Below are 20,588 nucleotides of genomic sequence, written 5' to 3'. Positions count from 1 at the left end.
AGCAAAAAGTAACATTTTGCTGAGACAAGCGTTTTCCGAATCAAAATGAGTTGTCAAACAACACTTTTTAACCACATCTCTATGACATGGACTGCAGGGCAGCAGTGTGGAGTAGTGGTTAGGGCTCTGGACTCTTGACTGGAGGGTCGTGGGTTCAATCCCAGCTGGGGGACACTACACTGCTGCTGTACCCTTGAGCAAGGTACTTTACAAGATTGCTCCAGTAAAAACCCAACTGTATAAATGGGTAATTGTATATAAAAATAATGTGATATCTTGTAACAATTGTAAGTTGCCCTGGATAAGGGTGTCTGCTAAGAAATAAATAATAATACTGTAACACAAATAACCATTTGCTGTTACACCACACATGAAATTTGCTGATAGGATTCCTTGACAATCACCAAGCGGAAAAATACTTTATTCCTTTTTTAAATAACGTATGTTGCGTGAAATAAAGCATGCTTATCCAGCCCATTTATTTTTTGAGACTTTATGTTAGTGTGCTGTAATAGCCTGTGAAAAAAAATGCTGAACTAGGGGTTTTGTTTAACAGAAGCTGACAAACTGGATTACTTGACTGAGGGGGTGGGGGAGTTGAATTGTCCACCTGCTCATTTCAACCTGTAAGGAAAACGCTGACACTATAAAGGTCAATGCAGAAAATAATTACTTCAACTTGCTCCCACATATTTTGACTCAGATCTCAGATTGTTGTAAAATATAAGTGTAATTGTGTCATTACTTTCATTAAACTAATCAAATAAGATACAAGCAATATAGCTATATAGCTATATATCTTTGCCAGTTGCTGGTAAGTGAATTCAGATCATACCCTTTATTGTCCTGAATGGAGGAATAGAGAGTACTAATCTGAAACTACATGGCAGCTTTTTGGTCTCCTCAGGAAAAGGCTAATGACCCATACATTCCCTTTGGGCAAATCCACAGTATTACATAGGCAATTTGACCACAGTGGAAAGTGGAGCATGTCAAGACAGCCCTTCATCTGATAAGTACGCATATTAGGGCAGTCTTATTCCTTAGCTTACTGTGCCTACTTGGTCTTGTCTATGTTTGCCTGACTGTAACCTGTCTGGACTTGTATACCTTCTCTCTTGTTAACCATCTACTTACTGAAAAGCTCTGTACCACCCAAGCTTCAATGGTAAATAAACACATCAGTAGCTAGATTAGTGTGTTTTTGTGTGTGCCTTTATGTATATCCAGTAATTATGAGTCTCCACTGCTATTTAAATCCATACTCCATTCAAAGATTATTCTGCGGAACCAGCAGCTGAGCTAGGTCTGAGCCAAATCTGTATTTCATTTAAAGTGTGTAGAGGATTGAGACTGTTGAGTAGCAATGCAGCATTAATCAAAGTATTTGTGGAAAGAAACATGGCTGTGAATGCTGAACGGTTATGGCTCACCCAGAGCTATTAGCACCGACAACAACAGAGTAATAAGAAGGTGGCGAGGTGTTATCTAAATGTACACTTTGAGATCACACAGCTGACCCCACCAGACAACACTGAGTTCTTGCTGTTACACCAAATTGCTTGTTCCATTTGGCATTGCTATCATCACTCCACTGATGATACAATCTTAGCCACCTATGTCTTGTTACTGCAATGGAACATACCAGTGCATCAGCAATAAAGAAGGTGTGTTAGGTGGAGTTTGTGGTTTGCTCATGTGAAATGATATTCAAATAACCTATATCATTAATTACATATAATTTTTTTGTTTTAGCAACTATCATTTCATTACCCATTCCACACTTCTTTATAAGAGCAGCATTACTGTAAAATCAAGGGATTATGCAAATGCCAGGCATGGGGGCTAATATGTTTATACATTTGTATTACTTAAATGTGTCAGCGATATTGATAAAATGCCATCTAAAAGTAGTTGAATTTATAATAGGTTTTCACTTTTTTTCTTTCTATTCAAATGTTTTCTAAAGTAGTCCCACACATAATTTCAATGTGCATATTTGCACAATAATACAGTATTCCAACCTTATATACAGCTCTGGCCAAACCGTTAGCACCACCTAGAATTTTAGGATTGAGACATCCTTTTTTATATATTATTTTAACTATACGAACATAATACAGATCTTTTATTTAACATTGTGTAATCAAAGAAACTGTCTACTGGAAGCTACGATTGTAGTATAGCATTTCATGTTAGATTTCAAAATGTCAAATGTTTACATTTTTGTCAGTTTTTCGTTAAGTATATGGAAAACTACAAAGCGATACGTAATTCTATATGTTAATGTAACATTATTCAGCAGGTTCCATTGAAATTAGTTAATTGTATAGGGTGATGCAAAACATTTGGCCATAGCTGTACATGTAGATCTGTACCTATGCTTACATGACTACAGATTTACTTAAACACTAAAGCTGGGCACAATGAGCAGAATATTTCAACTATGCTTATTGACTTACTTCAGAGGCTATGGTATAATGTGAAAAGTCACATATTTATTTGGTAGATGGCTAGCTTTAGCTGAATTGACGGGGCAGCAGAGATGGTGGGTTTATAAAGTCACTGCTTTGGAAATTAAACCACAAAGTGGCAAGATAATCATCATTTTTCCAGACTAAGTAACAGAACAATGCAATTACAAAATCAGTCGTTTACTGTTGCATCTGTAACAAAACAGCTTATGTTATATCAGTTCTTACCTTTCTGGTGAGAATATTTGTGATTCCTGTTAGGGTTTATTCGTTCTCCCTGGGATTTGCTAAATCCCTATTAACAGTTTCAAAAAAGCTGTTAACATGCAATCAGCCCACTCTCCACAGAAATAAATGAAAATGTCTCTTCATATTTCAGAGTGTGAGAAATATCAAAAATAGAGATAAAAAATCTCTAATAAATTGAGCATTAATACAATGGAATGCTACTTTACAGCTTTTTAAATTGTGAAATTGCATATTATTATTATTATTATTATTATTATTATTATTATTATTATTATTATTATTATTATTATTCCAAAGCAGTGGAAATAGACAACACAATTCACCCACAAGCCACACACTTTTAATCAACGAAAATATGTTTATTTTCAGTAAACATGTGCACAGCAAAAGAACTTATTTTGTGCTACTGGCCCCTTAATATTCCCAAACCTACAGTACAGGTATAGTACACTGGGAAAGTACAGATTCGTAATAGATTTGATTACTTTTGATAGAAATTCGTTTTTCTGTGAAAGTTATGCTTTGACATTGTATATTACCACCAAAACAAAATGCATACGTAAATGAACTGTCTGACAATACCACAGTCAAAAGCATACCAGTTTTGACACTACCTAGTTCATGAATCTGAATTATTATTACAGTGTCTGGTGCATAACACCTGAACGCGGTGGCAAATGCCAAACCTCTACAGCATTATATTTCACCATTTAAAACGACATTGGCCCTCAGAGAAATCATTCTGCTTTCGCTGAGCAATGGTCAGGGCAAAAGAACACGAGCACTTTAGTGCTCTTTTCCTGGCATGCGTTTATCATTTCCAAAAAAGACACTGAGAGAGAAAGACGAACGCAACAAAAAGAAATAAATCCCCCCCTTACCTTTGGATGATCTAAGAAAAGGTGATTCTTGAGACGTACTTATACAGCAAGTCGAATATTGCACATATTTCTCATTCGCTTAAGCCTCCCTTTAGATGCAGAAATATGCAAGCTGTTGTCCGAACAGAGTAGGTTTGCTCTGCTGCACGCCTGACTGTTGACTGCAGGATAACTGAGCAGTAAACCCCTCCCCCGTCCCACATACAATCTTTATTATAGAGAAGAAAACCGCTACAAGGCACTGCGTTTTGCTAATGCATTAAAAAAAATACATATAATAATAATAACACAATAATATATTAATAACCCATCTACCTAATACTTTTTTATTTTTATTTTAAGCAACTATAGAATCGTCTTTTTTATTTTTTATTTATTTTTTTATACATTTTTTTACATATTTATATACTGATGCAAAATGAAAACGCAACAGTCTAATTTTTACATCAATGGCTCATTGGGCACATAAATAATGTTATTTACATTTCAAACTTGTGAGCAGATAGGTTTTTTTTTTTTTTTTATTGTTTCAGTAGAATTGTTCCTTGGGATAACAAAATACTGAGCTCAAGTCATGTGATTTCATAAAAATGCCAGGTGCTCAGTGTTTGGTATTTAAGCTGAGTTATGCCAAAATTAGTTGATTAAGAATCTCTATAAATAGCCATTCGAAAATACATGATTTTAATTAATGTAAGAACAGCAAAAGATACAACCATGCCCCGCTTGAGTAATGAAGATTGCCTGGTTGCTATCAGCATGGTTGCCTATAGAAGTTGCCCATAGAATGAGATGTTCTGCTTCAACAATCAGCAGATGAGTCCAGAGAAACCAGGAAGCCGGCTCTGTGAGGGACAGGCCACGTCCTGGAAGGCAAAGGGTCACCACACCAGCTCACCACATGGCGGTGAGCTTTATGTTGACTGTTGCATTGTTCAAGCCAACCAGTGGAGCTGTGGAAGTGTGATGATGTGGGGAGGAATCTCCTTTAACACAAGAATGCCTTTGGTGCAGATTGAGGGCAACCTTACTGCTCAACGATACATTGACAAAGTCCTTGAGGCAACAGTTTTTTCCGTTCCTGTAAGCCAATCCGGAAGTGTCGATTTTCCAGCAGGACAATGCAAGACCACACAGTGCTAGGATTACAGGTCCTGCCATGGCCAGCTTTTTCTCCTGACCTGAGTCCAATAGAACATCTGTGGGACCAAATCGCCAGTGCCATCCACAGGAGACAACTGCGACCAGCCAACCTTCGACAGCTGGCTACAGCTGCACAGGAAGAGTGGCTGAATGTCCCACAGCAGTCTATCCAGAGGCTGATCAGATCTATGCATCAACGCTGCCAGGATTGTGTTAACGCTCAGGGAGGTCAGACCCGATAATAACTTTGTAATGTTTTCATTTTGACAGTGTGTCACGTCTCATACTGAAAACGTATGATTCTTTAATCTGTATTTTTGTTCACATTTTCTGTGATTTTGTTTGATATCTATGTTTATAATATTTGATTAAATCCATTAGACCTGAGTGTATCTTATTTTTTGTGCATCAGTATTTTATATATATATATATATATATATATATATATATATATATATATATATATATATATATATATATATATATATATTGCGGGTGTAATTGGGGAGGGGTGGAATTCCTGTACTGCATCTATTATTATTATTATTATTATTATTATTATTTTTTTTTTTTTTTTTTTATTATTATTATATTGTAGACAGTTGTGTCCTGGTTATCATTCAAACTTAATAGTATATTTTATGATGAAAATAGCATGCCCATCCATATAGTTTTTTTTTTTTTATCTTGAAGTAAAAAAAAAAATGGTTATGTTTTCATTCTATTGACTCTGACATACATTTGCCTTTTTGCTAGCTATTACAGAGTCCCATTTCAATGCTTTCATTGTGCCCTCTTTCCACACGCTGTTATGTATGTTTCATGTCTTTTATTTGTATTCAGTCTCAAGCGTGTCCCTATTTGATATATTCTAGTAGGTATTCCAACTTTTTTGTTCATCATTTTAATAATATGTACTCTTATCTATCTGGTCTTAGTCTACCATTGTGCTTTTGTATTCCGAATATTCAGTCTTTGTAATTTCAGCTTTTACACTTCTTGGCTGGGTTTCTCTACTACATATAAGAAACAGTAGACAGTATGGTTATTTCCTCAGGTTAGTTCAGGGAAGATTGAAAAGGGAGTCAAACCAGCAACTTCAAAGTCATCAAGCAAATGCATGCAAGTTAAAGCAGCATTCCCTGCTAGCTGATTTGTGTTATTGTTTTGTGTTGACCAAAACCTCATCCCACTTAGGAGAAGACCAGACCTACAGCATTGCTACCAAACCTTACAGACTTCAAATGAAAGTGACTTTGAAGATTAGGGTTAAGAGAATATCTTTTAGGTTAAGAGATACGATTTTAATTTCTGGTGCTGGGTATCAGGCGAGCCCGTTCTCCCTCTCACAGGGATTCCATTGGTATTCATTTCATAAATGATTAATGTTGGCCCCCTGCTGGTTTCAATGAGCATCTGCAGTACTGTGGAAAGTCTTGTGTTGTTCTGTTCAGCAGTTAGAGGAAGTGGAAGTGACAGCTTTCCAACTCTTTGGCCTGCTTTCAAAGACAAGTTATGTGTGCATATATACCAAATCAAATAGCTACAGCAGCTCACCGGTTTTAGAGAGAATTGATTTAATTGTACATTGGACATCACTGTCTGAATCACAGATAAGATCCCATGTAGATTGCATTGCCAAATCCCTATTTTATACTGTCTGGATCCAGTAGATATGTGACCTGAACTCTTTTGGGAAGGCACATTAGACAAACAACATGATCCTGGACATCCACTTGACCTGATATTTTAAAGTGATATTGAATCAGTCACTCAGTACCCCCTCTTATGTTCCATGAGGGTGACTTCTGTTTTTAATAACATTTAAATTACCATACATGAATTACAATCTTGTCTGTCGTCTGGTGCCTCAGCATGTCAAGTTTTATTGTTTTGAATTTGTTTGATGCTTTGCACAGCAGTAATGCAAGGCCAAACGACTCCATGACAACTGAAAAACCAGAAAACTAGCCTTGCCTGACCTCCTCCAAAACAAACGAAGCAATATAGACACAAACCACACCTTCTTTTAATAAGCATGTTATATTTACAGAATTACAGTCACTGAAAATATTGTCGGACTACTTCCCAAAATATAACAGATTGATATCACTAAGTAAGCTCCAATTAAGCAGTACTGGTAGTCTTAACACCAAGGTTGTGTAAATACATGGATGCTACTTGCCAGAACCTGAGGCCAGAATGCAGTTGAGGAGCTTGTTTGATCAAATGTCTGCACAGTGTGGCTTTCATAGGAAAATACTATAAAAAAAATGTAATTGAAAATTAGCATTATCTTGCCTGTTCAGTGAATTTGATAAGGATATCTAAACTGCTTCTCCGCCTTCATGTTAAGTACCTTAGATCATTTGTTTTCCACCTTCTTTCCTCAAAACTGTATTATTTATTAATTGTTAGCCAGGTGAATTGTCTCCCTGTTTATGAATTACTGTAGATTGGCCAATACCCTTCCTTACAGCTTTGCTATATTTTGTAGCGCAGTGTCATGGTATGCCATTGCTACCTGAGAGAGCTCTTGCAGTTATAGGGCTCTGAATTGTTAGAGATGTGGAACAGCTTGCAGTGGCAGGAAATAATTACAGGATATCAAGAAGACTTTGCAGTGTAACTACATGATTACAGTACATTGCAAATAACTTACTATGCTTGAATAACTCACTGCTGCAGGAGCATTTGATGCATCTAAAACTATTCCCAAACCAAAAGTAAAAAAAGAACAGGCATTGTCAATTATTATAATATAAAAATTGAATAGCTTATAAATAGGGTTTGTAAAATAATACTGCCACCTACAATATATTTCTTGACTATGTATATTTTGTAGCAAAGGTAGGTCATTGTTGCTTGATAAAAGTAGTTTTGAATGGTGAAAATGATGGTTGAAATGAAGCACAACTGATTTGGGAGACAGAAGCCACGATGAAAATATATCACATTTGTATGAGTGTAACTTGTGACTGCATGCATTTTCAGTTTTCTGGCACTGTTTAAAAAATAGGACACTGCATTTTACAAGAACAATTTATAGTTTCTGAACAGCTCGAAGGACATTGCAATTTACCTGAAAGCCTGTTCCTACAGTTCATTAAAAGATGAACTTATTAGGCTGTATTTATGAAAATATAACAATACAGCATATTGTATGTGACAAATTTCAATGTGAAACTTTGTAGGTAGCAATAGGTGACCATGAAAAAGAGGATAGTGTGCACCTTGCATTGGCCAGGGTCTCAAATCTATAGTTACTCAATGTAACCATCTTTTTATTTATTTTTTTACACAATGGCTTCAACCAGCATTCTATATTTTGAAGAAAAAACTAAAATACTTCCTTTTATTGGGAGTCAAAGCAATATTAATCAACTTACTATCAGATGAAACAACATTAGACATTGAGTTCTCTCACAGCTAGTACTGTATCTCAAAGTTGTTTAGCTCTTTTTAGCAAAGATCTGTGTTGAAGCGACAAATGCATTTTAATATAATTTAGTGCGGTGCTCTTTGTTAAAGACTACAGTATTTTAATAATTCCAAAGGAAAACAACTACATTCAGTATTGGTTATTGACCATAATATTAAACTGTAACATGATGAAATGAAACTATAAGCCCACATTTTCTTATTATGAAGGCTAATGTGGAAATGCCTAAGTAGTTTGCCAAAGGCTGCCTATGCAATATTATACTATACTATCTTGTTATTATATTTAAAGGTCATATAAACTGTAATAAAAAGCATAGTATAAAAAGTGTTATTAAGAACATAAGAACATAAAAAAGTTTACAAATGAGAGGAGGCCATTTGGCTCATCTTGCTCGTTTGGTTGTTAGTAGCTTATTGATCCCAGAATCTCATCAAGCAGCTTCTTGAAGGATCCCAGGGTGTCAGCTTCAACAACATTACTGGGGAGTTGGTTCCAGACCCTCACAATTCTCTGTGTAAAAAAGTGCCTCCTATTTTCTGTTCTGAATGCCCCTTTATCTAATCTCCATTTGTGACCCCTGGTCCTTGTTTCTTTTTTTCAGGTCGAAAAAGTCCCTTGGGTCGACATTGTCAATACCTTTAAGAATTTTGAATGCTTGAATCAGATCGCCGCGTAGTCTTCTTTGTTCAAGACTGAATAGATTCAATTCTTTCAGCCTGTCTGCATATGACATGCCTTTTAAACCCGGAATAATTCTGGTCGCTCTTCTTTGCACTCTTTCTAGAGCAGCAATATCCTTTTTGTAGCGAGGTGACCAGAACTGAACACAGTATTCTACAGAAGGTCTTACTAATGCATTGTAAAGTTGGTAAGATGGTACAGCACTCTCCCCATGAATCGTGTTACTCTGTCAATAATTAGTTATATAATCCTACTCACTTAATATGATAATGTACAGGTGTAAAAATCCTATACTTGCTTTACTTGCTACTGTATCCTGCTTATGGCCCTTATATTGATTGAGTGTTAAACACTGGATGGCCAGGGCTATAACAAAATAAATAAAATGCTCAAGATTGCAAATACTGCTTGAATCGAATAGTGAGCATTGAGCAGTCCTATACCGTGTAGTTCAGACTGCTCATCCTCCATTCTGATTGTCTAAGCACACCTTAGCATGTTATAATTATAAATATTAAGGCCGTAAATATGATACATTGGCATCACAGACAAGTAAGATTTTAATGTAACACTAACTACGTACAAATGGGATGTCCCATGTATAGTTTACTCTGTACTGTAATGTTTTATGTCATTTAGTATGATGAAAAAAGAAATTATAATCACATTTGGAATTCTGCCTGTTTTTTTTTTTGTTTTTGTTTTTTAATGACATTTATTTACACAATGAATGTGCTTTAAATGTCTATTTACATTAAATGAATTAACATTTTAAATACAGCTTACTAAAACAATATGGAAAACCCAGCCCAGTTTCTAACAATGTAACAGCCGTAATGTCCTTGTTCTTAAACAAATATTAACTCAATGTTCTGCTCTATTTTGCCACAGGTCATTGAAGGCACAATGTGAAGTGAGAGCTAAGCAGGTGTTAAGAATGCTCCCAAGTGAAGGAGTGATAATTGAGATAACTGTTGATATAGTTATTCTATAGTCTCAACCCTTGGGGTGGTCTTTAAATGTTTAATGTACTAGGCTGAAATATGTCAATACAAAAGTAAATAAATAAATAAAAGATGTGTTTAGTGCATTTTTCTTGTACAGTTTTACTTTCATTTCATTAGAGTTGTTTTCACTGAGATGGAAATGATTGTGTTGACTGTTCATTTCACATTTAAAAAACAATTACGTGATTACCTTCTAAATAAAATGAGGCTACAATGCCTGCAAATACCTCCATTTCCTGATCTGTGAATTACAAAATCATACATGACATACATGTCAACATTAAGTTATCAAAATAAGGGAGATATTGTGTGGTGTCCGAAATAGGTTTTTTAAATGAATGAATAGGTTTATGCTGACATTAACATAACAGTTTTATTTTTAAAAATAATTTAAACTTTTATTACAGAGTAAATATGTTTGTCCCAGGTCTGGGTCACATCAGAGGCAACCAAAATTCATAGCCATCAAATTCAAACATTCTCTCTGCCCTTGAGGCTCTGGTTGTAAGCATAGGTTGCAGATTTGGCAGCAGCCAGTACTTTGCTAGAAGGACAATATTGTTAGCCGGTTCAAGGTAGTTAATTTAGCATGACAGTAGAGCGCATACAGTAGAGTTATCGAGGTTCATCCTGTTCTCAGTCACAATCTTCCTAACCATGCTGAAATTTCTCTCACTGCTTGCACTGCTGTGAGGGATTCAAAGAAGTGCCTTCATTAATGGTGGCATGTGCCTAAATCTTGCCTGCTTTCCCACAACTCCCCAGAATCTGTCTACCTTCCCTTCTTTGAGGATATCTGTGCTGTCTTATCTGGAACTCAATCATTTCATCTACATCAAATTTCAGCTGTGGAAGTGTCTCTGCTAACCTCACCACTGCAAATAAAAATACAGAAATCTTAAAATTAAAAACACAGCTGAAATAATTTTCAGTGTCACAGAATGAAAAACAACTTGAAATCCTTGAAGATGGATAAAAAAAAAATAGTAAATCACAAAACAGGGCTCTTAATTTGGAAAGGATCATTATGGGATACAGGTGGCTTATAAATTAGCAAATAAAATTACTTTGGAAAAATATTAAGTTTAAAATACAGGAGAAAGCTTGTCCCGGGAGCCGTCCGAGAGAAGGGTAAAAAATACGGTAAATACAGGAGAGTTGGCAAGTATGACATGATGTTAAAACAGATTGACTTAGTTGTGTGCCAGTATAAATATTTTCCTCACCTCATATAGTGTACCTGTTATTACATCAATATTGTTTTAAACAGGAACTGTATTTTCAGTTTCTCACCAAGCAGGGACCCTTGTAGGTTGCATAACAAGGTCACTGTGAGTCTGACTCTGAGATCTCCCTGTCAGGCTGGGATCCAAATGTTCATTTATGTTAACATAAATGAACTGTACTAGGATTTTAAACTCACACATGCATAATTTAAGTGGAGAGGAGCAACATGTCCAAAGTGCCAGACTGGATTGTGCTTGAGTGGTTTTGTACTTGAGTGGTTTGTACTGGTAAAGCTGCGGGCCCCCCTTGGTATTGCTGAGAGCCAGCCCTCAAGGAGGTGAACCACACCCCTGAACCATACCAAGTTTACAATCATTTTCTCATCTAGAAACAGCTATGGTGCCAGCTATGCATTTTTAATACTCTTCAGTTCTGAATCTTGAGCCTAAAGTCGTCCTTAACACTCCTCTAGTTATTTGGTTTAGGTTGTGACAATTTCGTGTACTAACTGTTGTTATAGCTTATATTTTATGATGATACAGATCAAAAGTACAATCTAAATTCTTAATAACAGCTCTTTTTACATGTTCCATCAAAAAGTGAGCACATTTCCTATGGTAAACGACAAAAGGTAAAATCTGCAAATGTACAATTAGCCTTCATTGTAGCACTCTGAGAACACAATCACTGAGTAAGTAGATGTTTCATTATAACTTTTAGCAATTACAATTTTAATTGTACTCAAGATTTCTATGTGTGTGGGATGGAGGTTAGATAATCACTGACTAGTTTTGTTTCAGAGACCTATGGTTTCTGATTCTCTGTATTTAGATTGAGTTTTTGTCAAGTTTGTATAGTTTTTTTTTTCTTCTTAGCAACTGTTAAATCTATCCCATGAGGTAGTATGCATGACCAGAGGCAGCTTGAGTAATTGCAAAAGCATTCATAATATTTCCAATATATTTCTAGGCTATATTGCTCCAATAGCCATAATGGTCAATTAAACAGATGCAGACTATGATGGGTTGGTATTTTTTCCAGTACTATGCATACATTTTATATTATATCAAATTACAAATAAGCTATGCTTTTCAATTGCTTTTTCCCCTCTCATTATTAGAATGGTAATAGTTGCATTAACGTGACAAATTTGAAAGTGTCACATATGACAGATACCGAAGGCCTATAGCCAAGAGTAAAGACTATAATAAATTCTCTATTGCCTCAAATTAGAAATGCGGTTGAACTGACTAAATAAATACATACATACATACATAAAAGTGGTGAAATTAGTATATGAATTAAATCCAAGTGATAAAACAGCTATATGGTGGTGCTACTTAATGGCCCTAATTTAGTTTTTTTTTTTCCTGCTATGTCATGTTGTGAATCTCTGTTTACCTTGTGCAGTGTTTTACGCATTAGCTAAAGTGCTTTTTGAGTGAGCCACTGGGGATCCTTGGCACCCCCATTTTATAATAATATAACCTGTGTGATAAATTATTTAAATATTAAGAAAATAATTGATATTGAATAAATCTTATGTGCAGTATATGATTGTGCAAAAAAAAAAAAAAAAAAAGTTTAATGTGAAATTGAAACAGCCTGTTCTTATTTTCTGAACTCTTTTTTTGCTCCATGATGAATGGGCAGCTCCCAATAGACAAATTGATGTGTTTCCACTGCAGTCCTGTAATAGTTTGTCATATCAAGGCTGATTACATCCTTTCCGGGCCCTTTGTCTTGCTTACCCAAAGGAATTTTAAAATATTTGAGTGTTTTTGTATCATATGACCTTACTACTGACAACAAGCAGTTCAATTCCATAAGTTTAAGTTACAGTACATCCTGTTAATTGGCTATGAATGAAAAATTAGGGAAAGGTGGGAACTGACAATTAATTTTTCATCTGCATATTCATGTTCATTTAAGGAGAAGGCAATTGAAAAAAATAAATTACAATAAAGGATGTTATGTGAATGTAAGGTAATGGAGAAGAGAACAGGTGATTTTTACATTTTATAAGCATACAGCGTATCATTTCAAACCAACAGTTTGCAAAATGATAATAATCACAAAATACAAACTATTTTAAGATGAGGATATTTTAATAAAGGAATTTCAAAAAGACTTGACAAAACACTGAGTGTGAAGACTGCATTCCTCCACACTCATCCCACCTGTCAGAAGGGACTATCTGGTGCAACGGCATGTGTTTATATCAAAATTAAATGTACAGTATGTTCTTATTGATGTAAGCATCCACAGTATAAATAAGACACGTCATGAAAAAGCATGAGACATGGTATTTCTGTCATGGGAGTACATCAGCGGAAGGAGAACAAACTCACCCAAGGGCCCATGACAGAAATACCGTATCTCATGGTTTTTCATGTCATATCCTCTGTTTATTCTAATGTGATTTTTACTTAGCACATAGCACCATCTGGTGGTCCGTGTCTGCAATTGAGGAAAGACAGATCTGAACAGCAAACGTGTTTTTTGCAAACTTATAATAGCACAATAAACAAGTCTCATAAAACATTTGAATAAGTGGACGTTAACAAGCATCTCAAAACACTACCAGTACTTCTATATTAAAAAGAGGATTGGCATTCATTAATATACAGAATAGTACTGTCAAAACCCATTTTCTTAATCAATAGTCTGCTTATCAACTATTTACACTTTCAGATTTGTTTGAGACAAGTGGCATCAAAAGAGCCACAATTGCATCGAGAGATTCATATTTACTGTACTTGAAAAACAGCACACAATCGATTCATGTTCGGCACAGTTAGTATACACAATCAGCACCAGCCAAGCCATCACTCTACTATCAATGTTATATTGAAAGTAGGGAGTGTCCTGTACGTTACAGTGGATTGCAGCCAAATGATTGGCATGTACACTTAGCATGCCCAGCTTTACATACTGCTACCTTATAGTACCTTCAATATTTATGTGGCAGAGGCCTCACTGACACCATTAAGAAACTCTCTCATTTACAGCTTCCACCCACTATGATTGAACTCTCAGCAACAGTATTCATAGCTCCTCTTGGCATCTCATACCTAAATGCTGTAAGGTTCATAAATGTACTACATATTAAATCTACCACAGATGAACTTGATTTCCATCAGCTAGTATATACCATAACAGTAATGGGCCAGTTTTCAAAAACTCTCTTGCTTGATTACCATAGCGCAAGATGAATGTATGAATAATTAATTTGTTTTTTTTCTGTATGTGTGTTGTGTGTCAATATGGCCTTGTTGTTGTGAATGTAACGTAACTCTTTCACTGCTTCTTGTAAAGAGGAAGCTTAACTTCAATACGTTTTTCATTTTTCAATAAATTCACATATTTTCTGCCATGCGATTTACATTTTATTTAACAAAGGCATTACTATGATAATTTGCACTGTATGGTGCAAAATGCATGACTGATGTAAGCTCTGAATATATACCATATTACATTTGCATGTTTGCTCACATGTAAGTTAAAAGGGCAGTCACCACAACACATATTCACATTTTTTAAATGTTTAAAATTCTCCTGACATACTTAATATGCAGTTATAATATTGTTTGTTTCCTACAAGGTATAAAGCAGCAGTTATGAATATAACTGAGCACTAAAATACAGTACCTGTAAAGCAAGCATTGTGTATTAAGAACAACGGCAATTATGGCATTTAAGTTGTGGTTAGTTTTAAATAATTTTATCCAGGGTATAATTTTATCAATTTTTCTTATTCATTAATGATACATTTCTTTTAAAAAATTGCCTAGCAGAAAGTTTTTAGAAACAAAGTAATTTACACATTTATAAAAGCTGTGATTAGGAACAGGAACTCGTGTCAGCATGTTGATACACAAATCTGTAATTTTTTATTTATATAATAATTATAAAGTGTATTTTAAAATATGGTTAATAGGCTGTTTAGAAATGATTAAAATAAATTACAATACATTATCACATCAAGACATGATAATTAACAGATCAACAGACTAACTTGAGTTGAAACACATACAATGTTTTACAGAAACGTATATAAAATAGTATTCTGCAAACTAATAAACATGTTCTACTACAGTAAGAGCTGCCCTGGCAATTGTGAAATATATATATTTTTTAAACTGTATTTCTGAGCCGTGTTGATAAATACATCCACAAAATGTCAAACCTACTGATGAAAATATCTAATCTTGACCATGTCCAAGTCTATATCTAATTTCCTTACCCTGGTAGATGAAACTCGTGGTGGAACAACTCTATTTCCAACCAGTTATGAAAATAGTTTGCAGTGTTAACGTGAATATTGCACTTTTGTATTATTATTATTATTATTATTATTATTATTATTAGTCGTAGTAGTCGTAGTCGTAGTCATAGTAGTATTATTTATTTCTTGGCAGACGCCCATACCCAAGGCGACTTAAAATTATTACAGAATATCACAGTTACAAATTGTTACAAAGTATCGAACTATAGAATATCACATTACAAGTTATCACATTATAAAATATCACATTACAGCATATCATAATACAGATTAGAGCAGTTATGAAAGTACAATAAGATCAAATTCAAGTAAGAGCAAAATAAAGAATACAGTAAATTATAACTAACAGCTAGTTCAACTAAGAGCAGTTAAAACATACAGTAAATGTTTGCTTATATGAGTAAAGTCCAATAGTAAGTATGATAAATGGATGAGAATGATTTCAAATAAGAGCAATTACAAAAAACGTCAGTACGGTTACCTATAAGAGTAAAATCAAATACAAGATACAGTAAGTAGTTATAGTTAGGAGCAGTAGTTGAATGCAGCAAGATATGGAGCAGTTCAGTGCAGGTACAAGCTGATGCAAGTACTGGTACAAATGGGTGCCATGTAGTCCAGTATGGTCGAAAGTTGTGAGGTTTACAGATGCTGTCTTAACAGGTGTGTCTTGAGGAGGCGTTGGATGGTGGCCAGGGACTGAGCAGTCCTGATATCCGTGGTTAGGTCATTCCACCACTGGGGGGCAAGGGTGGAGAAGGAGGGGGCTCTGGAGGTCAGGGAGTGGAGGAGCAGAGGGGGCGAGAGGGGGTGTAGGGAGAAATTATAGTCTGGAGATAAGAGGGAGCAGAAAGGTCAAGACAGCGATAGGTGGGTACAAGAGTTTTGAAGTGGATGAGTTCAGCAATAGGGAGCCAGTTCAGAGAGTGGAGCAGCGGTGTAGCTTGGGAGAAATGAGGAAGGGAAAATAAGAGGCGAGCAGCAGAGTTTTGGATGAGCTGGAGCAGATGGGTAGCATCTAACCTTGATTTGTGTCAAAAGTTTGAAAAAAAACAAACAATAGTACTTGTCCACTCTCCTATTTGTGTGTATCCTGTAATCTGACAGCAGTGAGATTCAAACAGTGGTTCTAATAAAGGGATTGTAAGATTACTTACACTATTTGTTGGATTTCATTATGTACTGTACTCACCAGAAACGCAGCATGTATTCCCTAAAGGAAAACAGACAAAGGAGGCAATAAAACAGGTTTACAAATTAATCCTGTGACTGCAAACTAAAAATAAATACATTTTGAAATAATAAAATATACTGTTTCACAATGTGTCATTAGTGTGCTGATTAATTATTGGATCACTGCAAAGTGAAACAAACAAACACAACAATATCATGGTGTAATTCCTTTCCAGTTGAAGCTATTTCCACTGTCACAGTCTAAAATAAAAAAATGATCCTGACACACTGTTGTCTTGGCTATAAATAAAAATGAGACACTTTTTACTTCTTTCCTACTAATTTACTACCTCAGTCTTGCTTTCAATATACTGGTCACTTTATCAGGGATACCTGGTAAAAATGTAAGCAGTTCCTCTACACAAATGATGGCAACTAGTTACTTGAAAAATGTACAGAAACAGATGAGTTTCAGGTCAAGTCATGCTTTTGACTACATTAGTATGCTTATGGTGTCCCAACATTTTTCCCTAAAACTTTAAAAAGTCCTGGTTTTTAATGACGCCAGAGAGCACTGCCTACATAAATTACATAAACAATCAGAGGTCAGAATAATATTTTTCATATACATTACTATACCAAATTAAAGTATGCAAAATGATAGACATTAAAGGTAAAAATCACAATACATATGGCTATAACATGTAGTTAAACGTGGTCATGAACTGGAAAGTTTTAAAAGTATTTTAAATCCATGTGTCCCGGTTGTGAGCTTTGGAAATCTGGTTACCCTACCCCAAGTGTTACTTGAAATCTGAGAGTATAATTTTACACAGAAATGCTATGGCCTATATTTTTCAGGGTGGTGAAATCAGTGCTCAATTTGTCATTGCTTAAGATTAACCTCTCTCTTTTGCAAATAAAATGGAGGACTTCAATAGCCACTGTTCTCACCATTTGCTTATCCTTAGGCAATGTTATAGTGACAGTGTGGAGCTGACAGTAATTCCAATTCTTTCTTCCAGGAGGGGCGACCACTTACCTGATCACTAAAGAGAGCGACCTTCCTGTCTACTGCAATCACGATCTGAAAAATATGTCCTGTTGCTACAAAAGTTCACAACCTAATCCACCTGGCAGCACAGAAATGGCTATACCTCCAGGATTTCAATTTTTACAGTCACCTCTTGCATAGTATGACCTTAAGAAATTGAGTAGAAAATGAGTCAAAGACTCGTGAACAGAATAAATATTGAATGGATGAAGCATTTTCTTGTTTGGCAAGAATTTAGTCAACCATTTTTCTGTTGCCTTAAGTAATAGAAAACTTCAAACAGTCCCAAGTAATTAACTGCAAGACATTATTCATGATTTTCTTATGGGATCTAATTTTACTCTCATGGGATGATATTGCTATGGGCAAGCTAGGGCTCTAGCTTTGCAGTCAGCGATAACCCTGTGTTCAACCATGCGATTTTTTATGGACTTGATCTGAATCTTCAAAAGCATTTTAAGTATCATTGTCATGAAGAAAATGACATATTTTAAGTTAAATTACTTGGTACTGCAATTGAATATACTGATTTAAATATTAAACTGCTAAAGTTTTAACTAAAGCATACAGCTGTGGCCGAAGGTTTTGCATCACCCTATAGAATTAACTCATTTTGCTTTATAAAGTTGAATGAAACCTGCTGAACAAGGTTACATTAACATATTGAATTAAATAGTAATTATTAGTATTGCTAATTAATAACATCACAATATGTGTTTTTGTTGTCCAAGTTTTATTCTGTGAAATGAGCACCAGGTTTGTTTTACATTCAGTTTGAGCTCATGCCACTTGTTTTTCTCGCACACTTTTCTCGACTTACACAGCATTCTTCATGGTATACAGTGCTGGATTTGAATCACAAGAAATGTGTTACACTTTAAACACATGTCTGTATGTTCACTTTTGTCTTTCTCTGGGAGGGTCATTGAGTCAGCTCGTTTTAATCTTCGCTGTTTGCGCTATCATTCGTACTTTACCAAAATGTGTAGACTTAAACCACAAACAAAGCCTCTTTATTGTATGATCTTGATGCAGTCAGGTTATAAATCTACATATTTACTGGAATCAGAATACTCAAAACAACTGTAAAAACATATACAATGCCATGCCTTGCCTTTATGAATAACAACCATCGCGAAACTGGACAGTACATTGATACAAATGACAAGTGAGGTTAAACCTACTACGAATATAGATGTTATGTGCGCTGTGATGCTGACTGCACCTCAAGGGTGAGTTCGGGACTGAACAGATATTGGGATGGATTGGAAGGGGGAGGGGTGGAAAATCGGCAACGCTTTCAATATTAGGATAGCAGCCAAGGGTTTCATGAGGTGAAATTGTAATTCACTCTCTGTTGCTGAAGAGAACATTTTAAATGAAATAGCAGGAGCTATTGGTTCTGGGTGAGAGGATATAACAATGGAATAGGGTTTGGCTTAATTGTATTTGTCACAGTGCACTAAAACTAAGAAATGTAATGGGCATAGAGGTACCAAGTTGTAAGAAAGCACATTTTATCTGAAAGATATTTACATTAGAAATACTTACACTGACATGCAGTATGGTTTAATGTAGTTCTAAAAACTAAACTAGTACCAGTATAGATGTTTAAAAGCAAATGGTACTGTATGTACAGTAAATATTTTGTAATACCAATTTTATATATTAGACTTTCCCTCACGGAATGAAACAGATTAGCAGGAATTGTTCATTAGGTAAGGATAGACAGTATATTAGTAGATATGGCAGCTAAAATGATTATGACATCCATAACCAAAATTATCTACACAAAAAGCAATGGTAAAGTGCAACGCTTTGAAAATATGCACATACCATCGGATAACTGGGCCAAAGGACCTTTCTACTTGTATAGACAATTCCTGAAGCATCACAAGCCCCGATACTTTAGGAATATCAATTTCTAAACTGATGTGCCCAGTACTGCATTGTGAGTTTGAAGACTCATTCTAATATATAGTGGAATCTAAATGATATTCTTAGAACTGTAAATACAAAAAGAATATGGTAATAAAGTTAATGAGCACATCGCAACAAACACACACACACACACACACACACACACACACACACCCCTATCATTTTATCAGGACAGTGTTGGGACTATGAATACAGCATTAGACAATAGACTGATAATACAGAGACTTGATGATACACTTAGAAGAACCATAAAAAAACATTTATCTGCGTTATTAAAATGTACTCAATCCATCAGTTAAATCTTTAGTGTCTGTGAAAGAATATAGTGTAGAATATGATGCCTCAAGTGCTTTGAACATTTTACTGGGGTTGTTGTTTGGGTTTGATATTCTTAATCTAGAAACCGCGGGTTGGGGGGGGGGGAGGTGTTTACACTAAATTAACTGTACATTAAAATATGATTTAAGGGGCTTATGTACTTGAGTTGATGTATTTTATTAGCATGGTAAGGATTTATATATATTAAAATGAAAGCCAATTTCACATTAGGCTATGAGGAACACCCTGTAGGGTGGTTTGACTATGCTAGTTCTAGTAGGGGGCACAATTGTCTGGATACTTTCACATTACTTTTGCCCCCCTGAGAAGGTGTTCTCAGAATCTGTTGTGTTGAACCTTTAATTCTACCATAAAAACAAAGTAATAATTACTTTTCATAAACACAGATGCTGGTTAATAATTATGGAAACAGACTTGTAGTCCTAATGCTTTGAATATACTTCAATGTTGATCTGAGAGAGCAGCATTTATGTGAGATTAATAGATTTGCCCCAGAGGCGCATTTCCTCAATCCATTCTCCGTCTATGTACTGTTGAGGATCAAATAGTTTGATACGCCTGTTTCTATTTGTGTTATTGCACTAATTCCCTAAGAAATACCAAGGATTTCTGTTCATGTTCATATAATGTTCTCATTACATTGCACTTTCACCATTTCCATATCCTTAGGTCTGGACGGGGAATAG

At 35.3% G+C, this 20,588-nt stretch overlaps 1 protein-coding gene across 1 annotated transcript in view; it reads right to left on the bottom strand.

Annotated features, from left to right (window-relative positions):
* The window catches only part of LOC117411784 (contactin-4-like), a 75,310-nt gene extending 71,552 nt beyond the window's left edge, over positions 1–3,758 (bottom strand). Inside the window, exon 1 of the mRNA XM_058988687.1 lies at positions 3,605–3,758. The gene's annotated coding sequence lies outside the window, so the exon portion shown is untranslated. The remainder of the gene's footprint in view (positions 1–3,604) is intronic.
* Between the last annotated feature and the right edge of the window lie 16,830 nt (positions 3,759–20,588).

Source organism: Acipenser ruthenus, chromosome 16 (assembly GCF_902713425.1).
Source record: "Acipenser ruthenus chromosome 16, fAciRut3.2 maternal haplotype, whole genome shotgun sequence".
Lineage (NCBI taxonomy): Eukaryota > Metazoa > Chordata > Actinopteri > Acipenseriformes > Acipenseridae > Acipenser > Acipenser ruthenus.
Note: the sequence above shows the minus strand (reverse complement) of the source record. Positions and strands in the feature narration are given on the sequence as shown.